The 18531-nt window shown below is 40.5% G+C and overlaps 1 protein-coding gene across 1 annotated transcript in view; it reads left to right on the plus strand.

The window, feature by feature from the left end:
* Positions 1–18531, plus strand: part of ostf1 (osteoclast stimulating factor 1) — a 105207-nt gene that overhangs the window by 5652 nt on the left and 81024 nt on the right. The gene's annotated exons all lie outside the window — the stretch shown is intronic.

The raw sequence follows: 18531 nt of genomic DNA on the forward strand, positions 1-18531 counted from the left end.
GCATGTGCCTAATTGTCCTTGAGAAGGTGGTGGTAATCAACCTTCTTGAACCACTGCACTTGTTAGGTAGGGACTTTGATCTGGCAACAGTGAGGGAACGATGACATATTTCCTAGTCAGGCTGGTGTGTGACTTGAAGGGAACTTGCAGGTGATAGTGTTCCTAATGCCTGCTGCCCTTGCCCTTCTAGACATTAGAAACCATGGTTTGGGAGGAGCTGTTGAAGAAGTCTTGGTGAGGTTTTGCTGTATATCTTGTGGATGGTACATAGTGTAGCCATGGTGAGTCAGAGAGTGGATAGGATCTGGATTGCACTGCCTAATAGGATGGTGGGTACAGATTGAGTAGCAGCCTTCAAAAAGTGGTGAAGGGAGTGTATGTTTAAGGGGAAGATGGGGCGTTAATCAAGTGGCTTGCTTTGTCCTACCTCATTTCCACCTCATGCCAGAGGTCCCATTAAAACCATTACACACTCGCCCTCATTGATGTCCCTGGTACAGCCCATATCTCCACTAAATCCAAGGGAAGCAGACTTGAAGGGATATGGTGGACAACTGATTTAGTCATTCACCATTAGATCTGGCTGAACCACATAAGCCACTGTCTGGTCCTGCTCTCATCAGCCAAAACTGCTCAATATTCCAAAATCATTATGACAAACAAAGATAAGCCCCGGCTTCTTCTTGCCTTCAAACAAGAAGTGCAAAGATCTCCTTCACTGCTCTGCAACATCTGAAAACACAGTATCAGTTTCCACATATGCTGACGAAGCCCAGTTCTACCACACTACCACCTCTCTCAACCGCTCCATTGTCTCTAGATTGGCTGGCATCCAGTCCTGGATAAGCAGAAATTTCTTCCAACTAAATAGTGAGAAAAACAAAGCCATTAGCTTTGGTACTTGCCACAAGCTCTGTTCCTTAGTCAGGGACTTCCTCTCTCTCCCAGAAAGCTGTTTGAGGCTGAACTAGACTGTTGGCAAACTTAGAAGATCATCTTAGGGTGAAATATGATACCAACTATATATCCTCACTGTCACTAAGATCACCCATTTCATAACATTGACCCATACCTCAACACATCTGCTGAAACCTTTGTCCATGTTTTTGTTTGCTCTGGACCTAACTATGCTAACATGTCCCTGATCAGCCTCCCACATTCTAGCGTCGATAAACTTGGTCATTGAAACTCTGCTTAACTCACACCAAGTCCTGTTCACTTATCAGCTCTGGCCTCACTGGGGCTCCCAGTTAAGCAATGCCATTATTTTAAAATTCTCACCCTCATTTTCAAATCCCTTCATAAATTTTCCCCTCCCCCAACCCCCATCTCTATAATCTTCTCCAGCCTTAAAATTGGTATCTGCGCTCCTCCAGTTTTGGTCTCTTGAGCATTCATGATTTTAATTGTTTCACTTTTGGTGCCCATACCTTCAGCTGCCAAGGCCCTGAACTCTGGAATTCCCTCCCTAAACTTATCCCCCTCTCTACCTCCCTCTTTAACAAGATCTTACCTCTTTGACTAAGCATTGTGGTTCTGTGCCAGATTTTTTGATACCACTCCTGTGCAGCGCCTTCAGAAGCTTAACAATGTTAAAGGTGCTATATAAACAAGTTTTTTGTATTCTCTCGACATGGTTTCATGTACTTGGTCAGTCTGTCTTGTGAAAAGGCAGGAATCCAAGCACTGGCTCATCCAGTAAATGGTCTATTGTTACAATCCCAACCCATGCTGTTCTTAAAAGTTGATGTTAGGCATTAATGATGCTCATGAGATCATAGACACAATCTGTTCATGGGAGTGACTGGTAATACCTAACTGAAGAATATTTATTGTAGACCTATGAGTTTATAACAAGTGGCAATAAAAAAAAAATTGCATTCTGGGCAATATTACCAAATCAGCTGAATTCCAATCCCAGAGTCTATGCTGAAGATATAGACTCACCCATCTGGAGCATTGTGTACATCTTGGGTCACCTACATGAGGGTCATTCAGTCCTTTGAAGCTGTTTAGAGGAGAGAAACTTGATAAATGGATGGCTTTGTGCCTGGATAACTTTTTGTATTAGTTCTTACCATATGGGTGATGTTGGCATGGTTATTTATTGCCCATTGATTGAATGATCTTAAGGCTATATTTAATATACTTACAAATTGGAGAATGTACTTGGAGATAGTACCTTCGTGTTAAATCATCAGATCAAGAGGTCACAAAAGCTGTGGAGTACTATGTGTAGTTTTGAGCTGTACACAAGATAAAGCATGTTGAAGCTGGAGAGAGGATTTAGCACAGATTTGCATTGGGATGTTGCCTGGTATGAGCAAATAAAAATACAAAGAAAGACTTGAAAAATTTAAGTTGTTTTTTTCCAATTAGAAGAGAAGTGGAGGAGGGATGACTTGAAATTAACGGCTTTCAGTGATTGAAAGCTCTAAGACGAGGGGACATTGCCAATAAACTCATTTATTCCTACATCAGAGTGCAGGAAAAATTTATTTACATAGTGGGCTGGTCATCTGGCAATGGAATACATTCAATTAGGAATTGAGGCAGAGATCATGTAATCATTTCAGAATAGATTTTGAGGGAGAAATGAGTGTGTCCAAAACTAGTATTTTAAACTTAAAGGCAATTGAGGGCATGGAAGCAGTGCTAGCTAGCTAAAGTGAACTGGCAAATGAGGTCAAGGGATATGTCAACAGAAGTTCAGTGGCAAACAACTAAAGGGATATTTCAGAATACACAGAATATATACATTCCAATGAGAGAGAAATTCCAAGGTGAGGGCCCACCATCCATGGTTAACTAAAATAGGTTAGACAGTATCAAACTTAAAGAAAAAGCACTTAATTACACAAAGACAGGTGGCAGGTCAGAAGATTGGAAAGAATGTAAAGAACAGCAAAGAATGACAAAAAGATTAATAAGGAAGGAAAAATTAGAGTATGGGAGAAAGTTAGCCAGTAATATAAAGATGATAGTAAGAGTTTCTATAGATCTTTAAATAAGAAGACAGTTAACAGTGAGCATTGGTCCTATAGAGTGCGCATCTGGGGAATTGATAACGGAAAGTAGGGAGATGGCAGATGAATTAAACAGGAATTTTGCTTCTCTTTTCACTAGAGGATGCAAGTAACATCCCAGAAATAGCTGTAAATCAGGAAATGGGAGAGAGGAACTTGGGAAAATTACAATCACCAGGGAATGGTATTGAGCAAACTGTTGGGGCTGCAGGCTGACAAATCCCCAGGTCCAGATGGGCTTTACCCCAAGATTTTGATAGAAGTGGCTAGTGAGATAGTTGATGCATTGGTTTTAATTTTCCAAAATTCCCCAGATTTGGGAAAGGTTCCATTAGATTGGAAAATAGCAAATTTAACTCCTTTATTCAAAAAAGGGAGGGAGACAGAAAACAGGAAACTATAGGCCTGTTAGCCTAACGTTTGTCATAGGGAAAATGTTAGATATTACTAAAGATGTTGTAGCAGGGCACTTGGGAAAAATTCAAGGCAATCAGGCAGAGTCAACATGGTTTTGTAAAAGGGAAATCATGTTTAACCAATTTATTGGAGTTCTTTGAAGGAGTCACAAGTGCTGTTGGTAAAGGGGAACCAGTGGATGTACTGTGCTTAGATTTCCAGAAGGTATTTGATAACGTGCCACATCAAAGGTTATTGCAGAAAATAAAAGCTCATGGTGTAGGGGTAACTTATTGGCATGGATAGAATCTTGGTTGGCTAACAAGAAGCAGAGTTGACATAAATGGGTTATTCTGGTTGGCAGGATGTGACAAGTGGTATGCCACACGGATCAGTGCTGGGGCCTCAACTTTTTGCAATTTATATACAATGACTCGGATGAAGGGACCAATGGAATGGTGGCTAAATTTGCTGATGACAAAGATAGATAGGAAAGTAAATTGTGAAGACTATGCAAGGAGGTTACAAATTGACGTAGGTTAAGTGAGTGGGAAAAGATCAGGCAAGTGGATTATAATGTGGGCAAATGTGAAATCGATCATTTTAGCAGGAAGAATATCTAGCTTATCTAGACGACAAGAGATTGCAGAGCTCAGATTCAGAGAGACCTGGGTGTCCTAGTGCATGAATCAAAGGTTAGAATGTGGGTAATTAGGAAAGTTAATAGAATGTTATCATTTATTGTGAGGGGAATTGATTACAAAAGTAGGGAGGTTATGCTTCAATTGTACAGGGCATTGATGAGATCACATCTGTAGTATTGTGTACAATACTGATCTTCTTTAAAGAAAGATGTAAATGCATTAGAAGCAGTTCAGAAAGGTTTACTAGACTAATATCAGGAATGGTCGGGTTGTCTTATGAGGAAAGGCTGGACAGGTTAGGCTTGTATCCACTGGAATTTAGAAGAGTAAGAGGCCACTTAATTGAAACCTTTAAGATCCTGAAGGGTCTTGACAAGTTGGATGTGGAGAGGTGCTTCTTGTGGGAGAATTAGAACTAGGGGTCACCTTTTAAAAATAAAGGGCCGCTCATTTAAGACACATGAGAAATTTTCAGAGGGTTGTGAGTCTTTGGCACTCTGCTTCCACCACCTTTTGAGGAAGAGAGTCTTTGAATATTTTAAAGGCAGAGCTAGATAGATTCTTGATTAAAAGGGGTAGGCAGGAATGTGTTGGTGTTGTGTTACAGGTTGGTGTTACATTCAGATCAGCCATGATCGTACTGAATGGCAGAGCAGTCTTGAGAGGCTGAGTGTCCTACTCCTGCCCCTAATTTGTATGTTCGTATGTAGATTGGTTTGTGTTTAGAGACAGGATAGGCACATGGTATTGAGACTACTGCTCATAGAAAATAAACACCAACTTTTGACTGGTTACCCTAAGAAGCAGGTTTGCACATGTAATTTTTTGTTTGTAGTTCTGTGTAGGTTCATGGTCCCTGGCCATTAACAGTGATCATCTCCTGAATTGGATTGCTAGAATGAATAATTGATTCTTACTGGATATTATTATGGGGACTTCATAAAACTGCTGTTCCGGAAGGAAGGGGTAAATTGGGATGATGGACCCAGTTCACTGAAATCCATTTAGTGACATCTCTCTTCACACACAGCATTTGAGAACTCAGTCATGATCAAATACTTCTATTACAGTCCAAGAGGAGTGATTTTTCCATAAGGAATCTTTGGATTGGATTGTTCAAATGTTTTGTGCTTTTGAAATGTGAACAAACCAACTGGCAGAGTCCGTGATTCATTAGTAATTACTATAATTCAGTCTTTTAAATGATTTTTATTTCTAGAAGCCAGACATTAAAATGAAACAGGATAATAGTCAAATATTTAACTGTCAAAGGGAACAATTTTGCAGCGTTATTTCCCCCTCCCCCCATTGATATGGGGGTGGTGTATACTCTTAACATTGCTTTTATCAACGTGCTTCATATTGGGGTGCACTAACTGAGCCAAGCTGGCACTTATAAAATCTCACCTTTGTGAAGAAGCTTGTCCAACTATCATTTATGCTGTTATGCCAATTGAATCAGCTCGTGGCTAATGCATCTGGGCATTCACTGATGTGCTAGACCGGGGAGGGGACTAACCGGGATACTTGGGCATGCTCATTTTTTAATCAATAGTTTTAGTGTTAACCAGTGTGTTTTGTTTACTCCCTCTGATTTCTTGGCAGTATGTATGAAATGCAGACTACACAGGGGTAGATTGAGAAGTTTCAACCTCTGTACCCAGCTATGGGATATGTGGCAAAGTTATATTCCAAGCCATAATACTCCTAAATTGTGAGCTGTTACCAAGTAATAGTGTTTAAGATTTGGAAGGTCTAATCCACTCTTATGCTTGGAAAGTTTTATGCTTCTTACGAATATTTGGGACATTTATCTACTTAGAAGATAAATGGCACTTATAAAATCTCACCTTTGTGAAGAAGCTGGTTCAGCTATCAATTATGCTGTTATGCCAATTGAATCAGCTCGTGACTAATGCATCTGGGTATTCACTGATGTGCTAGACTGAATTAGACTGGTTTGTTCACATTTCAAAAGCACAAAACATTTGAACAATCCAATCCAAAGATTCCATTGGGAAAAATCACTCTTCTTGGACTGTAATAGAGGCATTTGAAGATCATGAGACTGTTAGAACAGATTGTGTAGTTCAGGAAGAATTTGTATTTATTTTTCCCTACCCATGGAGTGATATTAGCAACTAAATAATGTGAGAACTGAAATTCCTCAGGGTCTTTTAGTAATGTTGCTAGCTATCAAGCCAAAAAATGTTAGTTTGAAACAACCCTTTCTAATTCATACGTGGATGTTTGGAGAACTTTCTCTATAGATTATGATGAGTGAAGACTGTAGACATCGCTTAACCCTGAATTGGTCTCACTGTATGCCTGTGATGACTACATTGCATTGGAAGTGACTGACTTCGAGTATGTCAATTTTTAAAACATGGAAGTATTTTATCAGCATGAAATATTGCATAACAAAGCAGAGTGCGACTGACAAGGCTTATATGGTGCGGCATCCATCATTGAATGTTCACGTACGTATAATAATTTGCACTCAATTTATAGTAGTGAACAAAAGTCCAATTAACACATAATTAGCTATCCTTTGTTACTGTAAATTGTGATTCCAATTTGGTGGGTTAGCAAAAGTTAGTGGCAGATAAAGCAAAATTGATTTTCGTTACAATGGAATAGCTAAGGTGAAACAGAACTATGACTGCTTCTGGCACAATTAGCTTTTGCTAGTAAAGCAAAACTCCTACCTCAGCAGAATCAATATTGTACATGAACCACTATTAAAGTAGTGCTTTGAAGCACTGTTCAGCCGTTTTGAGACGATGCAATAGATAAAAAAAAACTGTATATCTGCATGCACCCAAGATGTTGCAATGTGTGGTCAGCAGCAGTGGTGTACTAGGCATTTAAAAGATTGTTTTATATTGCAACCTGAGGAGACATGGTGCAAACTAAATTCTTAACTGCTGTGCAAGTATCACAGTTTAAGGTGGATGCTAAGCTGACCAGGTTGTGACACCCATTTTCCTTCTTGCTAATAAAACTATCCCGTTCATGATGTGTGGTAGTTTCATCAGCTACTCATGGAACGCTTCAGATTTGAGACCATTTTGCAAGTGACTTCCTCTTGGTGGTTCCCTTTCAATAATGAGGGAACTTTGTGTATGCTGACTTGCATCTGCAAATGCTGACTACAATGGATTTTAAACAGATTTCATAAATGAGTATTGCAATTGAATCAGTCTGAATGGATTCTGTTGAAATGTGGACTCCAAATACCTTCACTGGCTCACAGAACTACAACACATTTAATTTGAAATTTTGGTGGCCCTGTATAAATCCTTCTGTGGTCTTTCTCTACTGTAACTCTGCAAACTTCAGCCCTGTGTACCCTCCCAAATACTCCACTTGGCCTCCTGTGCAATACCCTTACAGATACCTCTAGCTGCTTTGGTTTTACTCTTTGGAACTCTTGTCTGTTTCTTTGTATTTTTGATTACCTTGCCTTAACCTCCTCTTTCCTGTGTAAGTGTCCATTTTTGTTATACATACTTATAAAGTGCTTTGTGATATTGTTCATGTAAAGAGGACTTCATAAGAGCAAGGAATAGATGTCTGTTGTGTGTATTATTTCTGCTGTTGAAAGTAAAATGTCCCATCAGCTTTCAACTTTTAATATTTGACTTGTTATGCCGCAGATTTTCTCTACATATAGTGTGGGTAATCATTCATCTGTAATGGAGAGAACGCCAGGATAAAAACGGAGAGAGAATGTTCCTTTCTTGAAGAGAACAGAAAATAGTAGTAGGCCATTCAGCCATTCGAGCCTGCTCTGCTATTCAATATGATGATGGCTGATCCTCCCTCTCTCTCTCTCTCTCTTTCTCTCTCTCTCTCTCTCTCTTTTACCCTGACCCCCCCACCTCCATCTCCTTTAGTGTCCAGAATCTATTTCCTCTTTAAATATATTCGGTGTCTTGGCCTCCACACCCTTCTGTGTTAGAGAATTCCAAAGATTCACCACCCTCTGATGACGTTTCTCCTTATTTCAGCCGCAAATGGCCTATCCCATTTCTTGAAACTGTGACCTCTTGTTCTAGACCCCCCCAGCCAGGGGAAACGTTATCCCTGCACCAGTCTGTCCAGCCCTGTTAGAATTTTTTTACATTTCAATGAGATCCCCTATCATTCTTCTAAATATTAGTGAATACAGGCCTAGTTGACCCAATCCCTCCTCATATGACAATCTTGCCTTCCCAGGATTCAGTCTGGTGAAACTTTTCTGCACTCCCTCTATGGCAAGTATATCCTTCCTTCGGTAAGGAGGCCAAAATTGCGCACAGAACAGGTGTGGTCTCACCAAGGCCCTGAACAGCTGCAACAAGACATCCCTGCTCCTGTACTCAAGTCCCCTTGAAATGAAGGCCAACATACCATTTGCCTTCCCAATTGCTTGCTTTCAATGACTGGTGTACAAGGACACCCAAGCCCCTTTGTACATCAACATTTCTCCATCTGTGACCATTTAAATAATACTCTGCCATTCTGTTTTTCCTACTCAAGTGGATAACTTCACACTTATCCACATTTTACTACATCGGTTATGTATTTACCCAGTCAACCTGCCTAAATCACCTTGAAACCTCTTAACATCCTCCTCACCACTCACAATATCACCTCGTTTTGTTGTCAGCAAACTCACAAATATTACATTTGGTTCCCTCGTCAAAATCATTGATGTATATTGTGAATAGCTGGGGCTCAAGCACTGATCCCTGCAGTACCCCACTAGTCACTGTCTGCCACTCTAAAAAGGACCCATTTATTCCTACTGTTTCCTGTCTGCTAACCAATTCTCAACCCATGCCAATATATTACCCCTAATCCCATGTGCTTTAATTTTACACACTAACCTCTTGTGGGACTTTATCAAAAGCTTTCCAAAAATTCAAATACACCACTTTCACTGGTTCTCAATTATCTATTCTGTTAGTTAAGTCCTCAAAAACCTCCCATAGGTTTGTCAAACATGATTTCCCTTTCATAAATCCATGTTGATTTTATCTAATTCTGTAAGTGTGCTGTTATCACATCTTTAGACTAGCATTTCCTCTACTAATGTTAGGCTAACTGATTTCTAATTCACTATTTTCTCCCTCCCTTTTTTTAAATAGTGGGGTTACATTTGACACCTTCCAATCTGCTGGGACTATTCCAGAATCTATAGAATTTGGGAAGATGACAGCCAACGCAACCGTTATTTCCTTGGCCACCTCCTTTAGTACCCTGGGATGTAGATTATCAGGCCCTGGGGATTTATCAGCTTTCAGTCACGTTATTTTCTCCAGCACTATTGTTTTTTTCAGTAATACTTATTTCCTTCAATCCCTCCTCCTCATTAGACTCTTGGTTGCCTAGAATTTCTGGGAAGTTTCATCTCTCTCCCAAGAAGACAGAACTAAAATATTTGTTTAAACGCTCTGCCATTTCCTTGTTCTCATTATAAATTCTTCCATTGCAGACTGTAAGGGACCTACATTTGTCTTCACTAATACCTCTTTTTACACGCTTGTAGAAGCTTTTACAGTCTGCCTTTATGACCCTTACTAGTTGTCTCATACTCCACTTTTTCCCCTCCCTTGATCAACCTCTGTCCTCCTTTTGCTGAATTTTAAACTGTTCCCAATCCTCAGGCTTGCTTCTTTTTCTAGCAACTTTATATGACTCCTTTTGATCTTTTTCTAGCAACTTTATGTGACTCCTCTTTTGATCTAATACTCTTTAATTTCTATTGTTGGCTATGGTTGGACCACTTTTCCCTTTGTTTTTCACCAGAAAGAAATGTACAACTGTTGCAATGCCTGCATTTGTTCCTTAAATATTAGCTATTGCCTATCATTACCATCGCCTTTTAATGAAGTTCCCCAATCTATCATAGCCAACTCACCCCTCACCTTTGTAGTTTCCTTTGTTTAGATTTAAGACCCTATTTTCAGATTGGACTACTTCACTTTCCATCCTAATGAAGAATTCTATCATGTACAGTCACTCTTGCTTAAAGGACTCCACTCAACAAGATTATTTAACCCCTTCGCATTGCACAATGCCAAATCTAGGATAGCCTGTTCCTTAGTTGGTTCCTTGACATATTGGTCTAAAAAGTAACCACCTTGGACACACTGCAGGAATTTATCTGCCAAAGTATTATTACTAATTTGGTTTGCCCAGTCTGTGTAGATTAGTCACCCATGATCACTGTAGCACCCTTGTTACATGCTTCTCTTAATTTCCTGTTTAATGCCATCCCTTACTTTGCCACTATTGTTTCGAGGCCCATAGACAATTCCTAATATTTTCTGCCCCTTGTTGCTTCTTAGCTCCATCCAGACAAATTCTACATCTAGAATTTCTGAGCCAAAACCCCCTCTCACTATCGCACTAATTTCACACTTAACTAACAATGCCAACCCACCTCCTTTTCCTTTTTGCCTGTCCTTCCTAAATATCAAATACCCTTGGATATTCAATTCCCAGCCTTGGTCACCCTGCAGTCGTATCTCTAATCATATCTTACCTGTTTACATTTATTTGCACTGTTAATTTGTCTACCTTATTGCAAATGCTCCATGCATTCAGATACAGTGCCTTTGGACTTTTAACTACACTTTTTTGTACTATGGCCCTATTTGCTGCTAGCCCTCGTTTCCTCTGCCTTCCGCTTTTGCTTTTTACTCTCTCATTTCTATTTTTGTTTCCCTCATGTCTCCCCACTCAGGTTCCCATCCACTTGCCAGTCTAATTTAAACCCTCCCCCACAGTACTAGCAAATACCCTAGGTGCTGGTTCTGCTGGAGTGCAACCCATCCAGCTTGTACAGGTCTCATCTTCCCCAGAATTGGTCCCAATGCCTCATGAGTCTAAATCCCTCCCTCCTACACCATCTGTCCAGCCACACATTCATCTGGTCTATTCTCCTATTCCTGATCTCTAGTACATGGCACTGGGAGTAATCTTGAGATTGCTACTTTTGAGGTCCTACTTATTAATTTATTTCCTAGCTCCCTATATTCTACTTGCAGGACCTCATCCCTCTTTACCTATGTTGTTGGTCCAGATATGGACCATGACCTCTGTTCACCCTCCCCCTTCTGAATGTCCTGCAGCCACTCAGTGGCATCCTTGACCCTGGCACCATACCATCCTGGCGTCACATCTGCAGTTGCAGAAACATTATCTGTTCCCCCTACAATAGAATTCCCAATCACTATTGCTCTCCTACTCTTTCTCCCGCCGCCCCTCACCCCCGCCTCCATCCTCAATGCAGCTGAGCCACTCATGGTAACACAGATTTGGCCCTTGCTGCCTCCATCCTTGATGCAGCTGAGCCACTCATGGTAACACAGACTTGGCCCTTGCTGCATTCCCCTGAGGAACTATCTCTCCAGGCAGTATCCAAAACAGAAATTCTGTTGGAGAGGACTTGGACCCCAGGGATTCCTGCACTACCTCCCTAGTGTTTTTACTCTGTATGGCAGTCACCCATTCTCTTTCTGCCTGTATACTTTTTACCTGCAGTGTGACCACCTCACTGTAGGTGCTATCCACAAAGATCTCAGCCTTGTGGACGTTCCATAGTGACTCCAGACACAGCTCCAGCCCTGAAACATGGATTTCAAGTAGCTACAACTGGAGACACTTACTGCACACGTGGTCACCTTTTTTACTTTAAAGATTGGACAGTAGAAATATTCACCAATTTACTTACCAAGACCACAGCTCCTCTCACACTGGCCCCTGGTCTAATTCAATGAATTTATGTTTCCCCTGTAATGTCACTCTTGGGTGAGTTCAAAAATCACCCCTCTCATTTAGCTTTTCAACTTCTGGTCTCCTGCAGGCTAAAGAAGATAAAGAAAAGAACACCTCCTTTTCTCCTCTCTGCCCCTTAACCTCTCTTATTCATATTACTGAGATTCAAATGACTTTCCTATCAGGCAGTTACAGAACCCGATTAGGTCAGTTACTTTAATTTGTTGATCTCACCTCTCCAGGAGAGGGCTTAATTAGCCCCGTCCCAAGCCTCTAAGAAACTTAAAACAGTAAATTTAAGTAGAATGCTACATTGCAAGCAAACAGTACTAGATTTTATAAAAGATTAACCCTTAAACTTTAAAATTTATCTCCCGTCTCACCAAACTCGCAGTGATTCCACTCTGCACCAGTGCACTCTGTGGCAAATTGAAAATATTGTTGTATAATTGAATGGGTACCAATATTACAACAATGACTGTACTTCAAAACCATGCACTGGGACGTCCCAAAGCACTTTACAGCCAAAGCCATGGAATGTGCAATATAAATTGAGGTCCTTTATATACCTCTGGTTCCTTTCCCAAGGGCTTCACTTCATGAATGAGCCAATGCATTGAGTGTTGCAGAATATGGAGCTGTTGTTACAACCGGGTGAGGAGGGATGAGCTAGCTCCCTCTTTATTCAACTCCCTCAGATGGTTGCAACAAAGGTTTGTTTAAAATTCTTTCCCCGTGGATACCTTTTCCCAATCCAAATGTGTTTACTTTTTAATAAGGAGCCAATCAGATCTGGTTTTCTTGGGTCAAAGTTTGTGACTAAAACCTGAGGAAAAGTAATAAAAGACGCGACACACATATCAGAAATAAGAAAGGTAAGAGTCCAAATAAAAGGTAAAAGGAATATACAAGTAAGTCTTTGGCTTGTCTGTGAGGTGTTGCTGGTGGTACATTGTGGCCGTTTGTTGGGTAGTTTCGGTAGACCAGACTTTCAGTTTTGCGGTCTGTTGGAGACACTTGCTGGCTTGCTCCCAGAGGGAGAGATGACCTGCTTGTCTCTGCTGGGGTGACTGAAGATGCTGTCCTGTTCCTTCCTGCTTGTTGTCTGTCTCTGCTAAAACACACTTGCCTCCAGCAAGGGAGAGGGGACCTGCTTGTCTCTGCAGGGGTAACTTTGAAGACTGGTTGCTTCTTGCTTCTGTCACTGCCAAACGCTGGTCTTCAATCAGTTTTAACTCATTTTCTCCGTGTATTCTTGGGAGGGAGAAATAGGCATATCTTGCAACCAAAGTCCATTTTGGCTTCATCTCAATCATTTTGACACATTCTGAGATATAAATCAATGAGAGATGGGTTTTTGGATGTAGCTGGCTGAGGAAGCAGTTTCTGATGTCTTCACAAACACAGGAGATTAAAGTCTAGCCTTTTGCATTTTCTATTCCTCAATTACAAGTGTCTCTGTTTGAAGTGGGCCTTGATACCTATTCAGGTGCGAATTCCATGTCCTCTCAGGGCAGGTTTGTCAGTATAATCCACATAGGAATTTTTCAGAAAGTGGTAACTTCACAGTATCAGCCATCTTTTGATCAGCGTCTTTTCTTGTCTTTATTTTAAAAAAGCACAGGTCTTTCCGAAAAAGCTCAAAAAGCCCATAGTTAGTTGGTGAAATTGTCCATTTTCATGATACTGTATATTGGGAAGTATTGGAATAATGTTGCCTAATATAACTGGGAATCAAAACATAATGTGTTGGCACACCAGACAATGTTTTCAATTAATTTACAATTGAGAAAACTGGCAAGGCAATTTGGTATGTTTGGGTTTGGGGAGGTGGGAAGAGAGGGAGGGGAGGGTGAGTGAGGGCATGGTGTGCGGAGAGGGGGAGGAAAATGGTAGGGGAGAAATTCTGCTTTAAATTAGGCTTTGAATTCTTTGACCATTTCCATAGTCACAAAATCAAAGAGCACTTGGGTCCCAGCTATAAATCAAGGGCTGAAGCTGTTTGACATAATCTCCCTTCTTGGTTAGGTACGCCAATGTAGTCACTCCACTCCACGATCACTGTTTTGATCACTAACAAAATCTGCTGCACTTAATATTATTTCAACTTTAAAGAATTGCAAAACTTTCAAGCTTTTTTTGCGTCAACTGATATCATAACCCTGTTTGCACTGGAAGTTGTGCTGATGTTCTGATGATATGGTTTCCAGATTTGAAGGCTAAGACAGTGTTTTTATCATTAGTGTTGTCCAAATATTAAGTCTTATATTTTGTCCCGACTCTCCACCACCATCTTAAACAGCATGCTGCTGGTGTCACTGATAACCACCAGGAGCCCACTTTGACTGGCTGTACGCAGTTTTCGTTTTTGTAATATAGAACCAGAATATTGAGTTTAGTCCATACATGGGCTAGGTTTCATTCTACTGAGAATTACCCTTTGTGATGAATGTGGAGCTACTTCAGCATGGACTTGGAATTGGTAGGGGAGTACCTGGGAAACTGTAAACGACTCATGAAAATTCATACTGAAAATTTGTTATGCCAGCACTGTTAATGAATTCGAGTTGTCACCTTGACAATGGGGCTTGAATAACTAGCTTGCATTTTGAAATCTTAGTTACTCTTTCAAAGAGTAATTTCCTAACAACAAACAATTTCACTCGGGGGATGGGGGGGATATAATGTGACCAATTACTGCATTTATTTTGTTTTCCTCCTTATTCTAGCATAACTCAGAGGAAATGTTATTCTTTGTAGTCCCTGTAAGCGAAACCCTGTCTATGACTACTTTCCGTTAACTATTGTTTTAGGCAGTGAAATTGATAATAATGGGACACTATTATCTCAAACAAAAGAGTCTGTATTAACTATCAATCTCAATTTTAAAACACTTAATTCAGTTAGCTTTTTTGTGGGAGGGAGTTCCACACTTCTTCCACCCTTCACAGAAAAGGTGTGTTGCCTAACATCTTTCCCAAATGGCCTTGGTCTGATTTTAAGGTTATGTTCCCTTGTCTTACTAAACAGAGGAAGCAGTTTCTCTCTCTAATTGTATCAACTCCTTTCAAAATCTTAGAAAGTCAACCAACCAAAACACCCCTTAACTTTCTACCGTTGATCACGATGTAGATTGCATAAAGTCACTCCATTTTTTCCAGCTCCAGAAATCATGTTTTGCATATACTCGGAGTATAAGTCGACCCCTCTTTTCAGCCATGACATGCTGTACTTGCATTAATGGTCAGGCTCAATTGTTCACCCCACGAACATATGTTTTACTTACTGGTACGTTATAACTGGGTGCAAGGAATCAAGCAGGTGATACAGGCTGTGTTTTGAAGATGCATGGGAATTTAAGATACACCCCCATAGAGCAGACCCTGCACGGCGAATTAAAAAGATGGTGATCACCCATACCCAGGCTGACGATTCACTTTTTTTACACTCGACATATAAGTCCATCTCTATTTTTGCAGGAATTTTTCGATGCTTCAAAGGTAAACTTATTCACTGACACTACTAGCCTTCTAGTTTTAAAGGCTAATATCCTGTCAGCTATTAGGATTATATTTTGTACCTGGCCACTACATTTCAATGATCTGTGTGCTCAGACCCTAACCTGTGCAACTGAGATTTCTTCTAATAGCCTGGGAGTCCCTTATCCTGACATCCACTCCAACTCAACTATTTTGGTTGAAGTGCTTATGGAAATCGTCTAATTGGGGCGAAAAATATGTACTGAGGTTATTAAATTAGGAGAAACTTTTCAAATACTACTATATTTTTGGCGTTCTTAAATGCAATCAATGTGAGCAATAGCATTGAAGTAGAACAGCATGTCTGAAGGAAAATGGGTATTACTAGAAGCACAGTATCCATCGAATAATGACTTTTTTGAACCACTTCATTTATGGAGAGGGAAAGGAGGAAGATACAGATAGAGAGAATTTTAAAGGATGTGACACATTCTCAAGGTATCCCAACACCACATGACTTTTTGTTTGCCAGTCTGCCAGATATAATGTATGCTATGAATGCAAAGTAAAATGCCCATATGTAATGTGCTCTGACATATTGCAAAGCATTTGCACAACAATAGATGCAGTTTAAAAAAAACTTTTAGTTCCTTTGACAATAATTTTGATACTGAGCAATTTAATACATCCTTACAGTTGTTCAAACTGGACTATAGAGAACAAAATTGTAAACAAAAACATCAAAAGCCGAGTGTGTCAAGCATAGCCTCGATTTTAAAATTCACATCTGTTTTCAAGTTCCTCCCTGTCTCTGTAACCTCCTCCAACTCCCAACCCTCCCTGAGTTCATCTAATTCTGGCCTTTTGAGTATCCCTAAACATAACTGCTCCCCATTAGTAGCCATGCCTTTAGCTGTCTGGAATTCCCTCCTTAAAACAATCTTCCTCTCTTCCTCGCCTTCCTCCTTTAAGATGTTCCTTTAAACCTACCTCCTTGACCAAGTGTTTGGTCATTTGCCCCAATATCTCCTTATGTGGTTCAGTGTCAAATTTTGTTTTATCGTGCTTCTGGTGAAATAGGAGGTTTTATCTTAACACAAGTTGTAGCTGTCTGTTCAGATTCTGGCTAGGTATACCACTTTTAACAGATTGCGTGAACTGTGTTTGTCTTTAATTTCGGATGCTGTATTTCTTTTTTTTATAAGTTAATATTGATGAGCCTAATAAAAAAGGAAATTAATCTCATGGGGAAAAGAAACTGCAGCTGAGGAAATGTGGGTGAAGACTTGGAGTTTGGTGAAAGTGGGAATTTTAAGTGTTAATTTTGTTCTTAAATTTTGCGCTTAAAAATCTAATCTATAATATACTGTAATCAGCAGTAACTGGATAGTACTGTGTAAGTAGGCTAAGTTGTTTTTTCTTGCAGTTTAGACAGGGTAAACTCTCTCTCAGCTGTAGGAGCTGAGTAGTTAATTAGCTAGCTGGTTGAACCTGGTTACTGTAGTCCCAGTTCAGTTTACTATAAATTCAGAGTTCTTTAGTGCAGCCAAGGTAAATGGGGTGCAGCTGAGGAAACTGAGTGAAGACTTGGAGTTTGGTGAGAGCATAAAAGTAAGGATGTTCTGCTTCAGTTATACAGGGCACTGGTGAGACCACATCTCAAATATTGTGTACAGTTTTGGTCTCCTTATTTAAGGAAGGATGTAAATGCATTGGGGGCAGTTCAGAGGAGGTTTACTAGATTGATTGGAATGAGTGGGTTGTCTTATGAGGATAGGTTAGACAGGCTGGGTTTGCTTCCACTGGAGATTAGAAGAGTGGAGGGGGTGATTTGATTGAAGTATATAAAATCCTGAACGGTCTTGACAAGGTGGGCATGGAAAGGATGTTTCCTCTTGTGGGTGAACTAGGGGATACTGTTTTAAAATTACAGGTTGTCCTTGTAGGACAGAGATGAGGCGAAATCTTTTCTGAGGGTTGTGCGACTTTGGAACTCTGCATCAGAAGGCGATGAGGTCACTGAATATTTTTAAGACAGAGGTAGAGAGATTCTTATTAGGCAAGGGAATCAAAAATTATTGGAGGTAGATGGGAATATGGAACTCGAAACACAAACAAATCAGCCATGATCTTATTGGTGGAGCAGGCTCAAGGGGCCAAATGGCCTACTTCACCTATTTCCTATGTTTGTATGAACAAATTACATGAAAACATTAAGAACTGTGCATGCTGACCTCTGCCCAAAGAAAGGGCAGAAATATTATTCATCAGTAAGAGAGGAAGAATATTGAGAGATGGAAACACCCTCATAGTCACCACAAGCAAAATGTGCAAAGGCCAATCAAGATCATGCATTGTATGTATTGCACCCACATGGAAAAAATAATTTGCATTTGTATAATGGCTTATCACATCCATAGGATATCACAGTGCCTTTCAATTGATGGATTACTTTTGAAGTGCAATGAGTTCTACAAATGTTATCCCTTCGCACCAACCGACTGCTGAAGAGGCTGGTGGCCAACTGTACATCCTCCTATGCATCTTGCTAGCATTCCACTGCATTTAACTGTTCCAGATAACAATTCAGGGAGGTCTTGTGGCAGAGTGGTAGCATCTCTACCTTTGGACCAGAAGCTCTGGGTTCAAGTCCCACTTCAGGACTTGATGGCCACTGAAGGTGCATGCATAACAGGGCCAAAAAGGTTGATTAACAGCCTGTAAGTCCTTCTAGCATGCCTGATGGCAGGCGGCAAATAGTGGGAGAATTGTAGTAGGCAATGGCAGATCACTGCAGTACTTGCCAAGCATAATCATGGACCAATCCTATGGAAGCCCATGGTTGCTACACCCTCTTAGCATATGATACCTGAAGGAGGAGGAGATGACAATTCAGGATACCATAAGAACCATGACCTATCATGAAGGCCCAGTTTACTGGGCCTATTCACCTAGATGGCAAGGCCTACCTTGCAACAAATAAACAAGTGCACCTGTCATTATATGAAGATGCATCCTGCTGTGGTGAAGTACAGCTTTCCTTGCAACAGTTGAGACTGACGCACATCTGGGCTGTATACCAGCCAAGCAGTCCAGGGCCTTTAAAATCTCTCTTCCCACAATCCCCTACACTCCTCTTCTGAACAGCAATGTGTCCATTGATCAAACAGGGCAATGAATCCAGTTGACTTAACCATTGCACCATACAAATTGCCT

Source organism: Cetorhinus maximus, chromosome 2 (genome assembly GCF_964194155.1).
Source record: "Cetorhinus maximus chromosome 2, sCetMax3.hap1.1, whole genome shotgun sequence".
NCBI lineage: Eukaryota > Metazoa > Chordata > Chondrichthyes > Lamniformes > Cetorhinidae > Cetorhinus > Cetorhinus maximus.